The 3,722-nt window shown below is 42.3% G+C and overlaps 1 protein-coding gene across 1 annotated transcript in view; it reads left to right on the top strand.

Moving 5' to 3' along the window:
* Positions 1-3,472: 3,472 nt before the first annotated feature.
* Positions 3,473-3,722, top strand: part of sec61g (SEC61 translocon subunit gamma) — a 9,874-nt gene continuing 9,624 nt past the window's right edge. Inside the window, exon 1 of the mRNA XM_043685743.1 lies at positions 3,473-3,621. The gene's annotated coding sequence lies outside the window, so the exon portion shown is untranslated. The remainder of the gene's footprint in view (positions 3,622-3,722) is intronic.

Below are 3,722 nucleotides of genomic sequence, written 5' to 3'. Positions count from 1 at the left end.
CATTTTGGGAGGACTATCTAGGCCAGAGAGAATACATTGAATGAAAGGATCCTAAGAAGTGCAGGAAGGCAGACTATTCAAGGCTGAGGGATGATTTTGCAAAAGTAGTCTGATTACAGTGACATGAAAGAATGTCAGTGGCAAATCTGTTGGAGGCATTCATAAGTGAGATTCAAACCCCCACAAAGAACCAGGGTGGTACCACCAAATCTAGAGGCTGTTGGTCATCCCAAAACAGGCAGGGAAGACAAAGTAGAAAAATAGAGCTTATGATGGTCTTATTAAAAAATGTAGTTGAAAAAGCATTGAGGAGTATGGGATCTACAACGGTGTAGTCTAAAGCAAAATTAGGAAAATATAGAGAGAATACGAAAAAAGTTTGTCAGTAAAATATGAAAAACCCGAAGATGTTTTATAATTACATTAAAAGCAAAAGCATGATTAAGGAAAAAATTGGCCAGTCAGTACATGGTAACATGTGTGGATGTGGTCAGGGGTTTCAATGAGTATGTTGACTCACTAGAAAAAGGCAATGTAATGGAGGATCATGAACACTGTATATAGTTCTGCACTATTCAAGAAGATTGCCCAGGATATGCCAAATAATCTTCTGTCTGATATCTCTGTTGGACCTATTACTGGAATTAATGTTGAGAGTTAGGACTAACTGTTACTTGGATAATCAGGATGGTCAGCATGGTTTTGATAAATAAAGGTTGTGTCTTACTAACTTAATTGATTTTTTTTGAGGAAGGAACACAAAGGATGAATAATGATAGTGCAGTGGATGTTCTCAACACATTTTTGTAAAGCAATCGACTATGTCTCATATCACTGAAGTCTTATGGTGAGACCATTTGGCCCATTGTCCCTGCACCAAGTCTTCAAAGTACAGCATTGTAATATGACCGGGGCCAATCTCCTGTTTATTCCTCATACTCTTTCACATTTTAAAAAATCCAAATAATTGTGCAATGCTCTCTTGAATGTCTCAATTGAACCTGCCTCCACCACATTTCTGGGCAGTGTAATCCTTATCATAGTTATTTGCAGAATGAAAATATTTTTTCTCAAATCACCTTTGCTTCTTTTGCAAATCACTTAGAATCTATGCCCTCTCTTTCTTGTTCTTTTCCAAGTGGGAACAGTTTCTCACTATCTACCCTACTCAGACTGGTCAGAAAAAGCCCATGGGATGCAGGGAATGTGGCAAATGTGGCATCCAACCTTAGTTCAGTGATGAAGTAAAGGGTATTCGTCAACAGATAACTCCAAGAATGGGCAACAGTTTCAAATGGTGTTTCACATGGCAAGATTTGGGACATTGCTGTTTGTGATATATACCAGTATATTAGATCTAAATATGGCATGATAGTGAAATTTGCAGACAACCTAAGAATTGACAGGGTACTTGATGGTGGACAGTATCTTTGCCATTCCTGATGAAGGGCTTTTGCCCAAAACGGCGATTTCTCTGCTCCTTGAATGCTGCCTCACCTACTGTGCTTTTCCAGTACCACTCTAACCTAGACTCTTCAGGGTGATACCAATTGTTTGGCCAGGAAATTGATGAATGGAATTCAATCTGAAGAAATGAGAGGTTTTGCATTTGTAGAGGGCAAATAAAGCAAAGGAGTGCACAATAAATGGATGGGCATTGAGAGAGGTAGAGCAAGTGACAGACCTTGGTGTTCATATTTACAGCTCCAGAGGTAGAAGGACAGGATAGGTCAGATGGTAAAGAAGGCATAGAAGATGCTTTTCTTCACTGGTCAAGGTACTGCAGGGATGCAATGCCAGAACCATATAGACCATACCTGGAGACTTTTGTACAGTTGTGTGTCTACCTAAATGTACAGATTTCAACAATTCAAGGTGGCAGCTCACCACCAACTTCTCTAGGGATCTAGGGAGAGGCAATAAATACTGGCCAGCCAGTGATGCCCATGTCCTATGAGGGTTTAAAAAAGAGTTCTAGCCACCATATTACAGGATGGCTTGCACAAGAGAGTACATTGGGGACGTACAAGAAAGTTGCCTGAGTTTGAAAATTGCAGGTATGAAGAAAGATTGGGAAGACTCTGGTTGTTTATCTTTGGACAGATTGGACTAAGTATGATTTACTCAAAGTGTACAAAATAATAAGGGCTTGGACAGAGTAGACAGGAATGACTTGTTTTCTCCATCAGAGAGGTCTCAGAGAGCATAATCAGAAGTCACATGACATCAAGTTATAATCCAATAGTTTTATTTGAAATCACAAGCTTTTGGAGCACAGCTCCTTTCTTCAGGTGCAGGAAGCTTTAAGATGATTGGGATGATTGGGATAAACATTTGAAGAAACACTAGGAAAAGCTTTTTCACCCAGAGGGTGATAGGTGTCTGGAAGTTACTGCTTTGTTTGATGATTGAGACAGAAATTCTCAATTCATTTAAAAGCATTCTGGATATGCACCTGAATTGCTATAACCTGGTGCTGGGCAGTTGGATTAAAGCAGGCAAAAGAGAGGACTGCAGATGCTGGAAACCAGAGTTTAGATCAGAGTGGTGCTGGAAAAGCACAGCAGGTCAGATAGCATCCGAGGAGCAGGAAAATTGACGTTTTGGGCAAAAGCCCTTCATCACGAATAGAGGCAGGAAGCCTCCAGAGTGGAGAGATAAATGGGGGGCAGCTGGGGAGAAGGTAGCAAAGAGTACAATAGGTGGATGGGGATGGGATGGAGGTCATAGGTCAGAGAGGAGGATGGGACAGTGGAACTGCCCTCATAACCTGTCCTACCTGTCAATCTCCCTTCCCACCTATCCGCTACACCTTCCCCTCTGCCCGAAACGTCGAATTTCCTGCTCCTTGGATGTGCCTGAACTGCTGTGCTTTTCCAGCACCACTCTGATCTAAACAGTTGGATTAAAGCAGCCGCCTAAAAACTGTGCTGTGGAGGCACCGGTGTTGGACTGGGGTGGACAAAGTTAAAAATCACACACCAGGTTATCGTCCAACAGGTTTATTTGGAAGTACTAGCTTTCGGAGCGACGCTCCTTCATCAAGTGGGTGTGGAGTAGGAATTTATAGCAAACGATCACAATGTCATGCAACTGAAATGATGTATTGAAGAGATGTAGATCGCTGTTAAGTCTTTCTTCTTTTAGAATGGGTTGCAAGTTTCTGTTCATTAATATGTAAACCTGGGCTTTCTTGTTGTGCTGTAACCTTGGTTCTATGAATTGGGATAGTAGATTTTGTAACGAAATTCAGAACATTTTTTCCACCATTTAGTGTTGCTGAAATAAGCAGATATTCCTAGTTAAGTTGTCCATATCTGTATAGTTTATGAGAAGTCTCCCTAAACTTTGTCATTCATCCTGAAGGTTCAGGGAAGGGGCGGGGCTTTGCCCTAATTGACAGCGAGCGAACCCAGACTGTGGCGTCATCGCGTCACGGGGCGGAAGTCCGCCGGGAACGGATGACGTTGTTTCCGGATGTGGGGTTCCACTTCGACAACACGCATGCGCGCTTAGGTGTCAGCCTTAGTCTGCAACGTCAGCGGCAGAAAACGCCAGCGACTCCTGAAACAGAGACAGACAGACAGACAGAGAGAGAGAGAGAGAGAGAGAAAAAAAGAGGTAAAACCCAGAGCGATGTTATGTGTATATAAATAAACATTACCCTGGGGAGGTGAGAGGGAAAATACCCGGGAGGGTACAAACGGGGAATTGGGAGCAGA

Source organism: Chiloscyllium plagiosum, unplaced genomic scaffold, assembly GCF_004010195.1.
Source record: "Chiloscyllium plagiosum isolate BGI_BamShark_2017 unplaced genomic scaffold, ASM401019v2 scaf_11840, whole genome shotgun sequence".
In the NCBI taxonomy this organism is placed as follows: domain Eukaryota; kingdom Metazoa; phylum Chordata; class Chondrichthyes; order Orectolobiformes; family Hemiscylliidae; genus Chiloscyllium; species Chiloscyllium plagiosum.
Note: the sequence above shows the minus strand (reverse complement) of the source record. Positions and strands in the feature narration are given on the sequence as shown.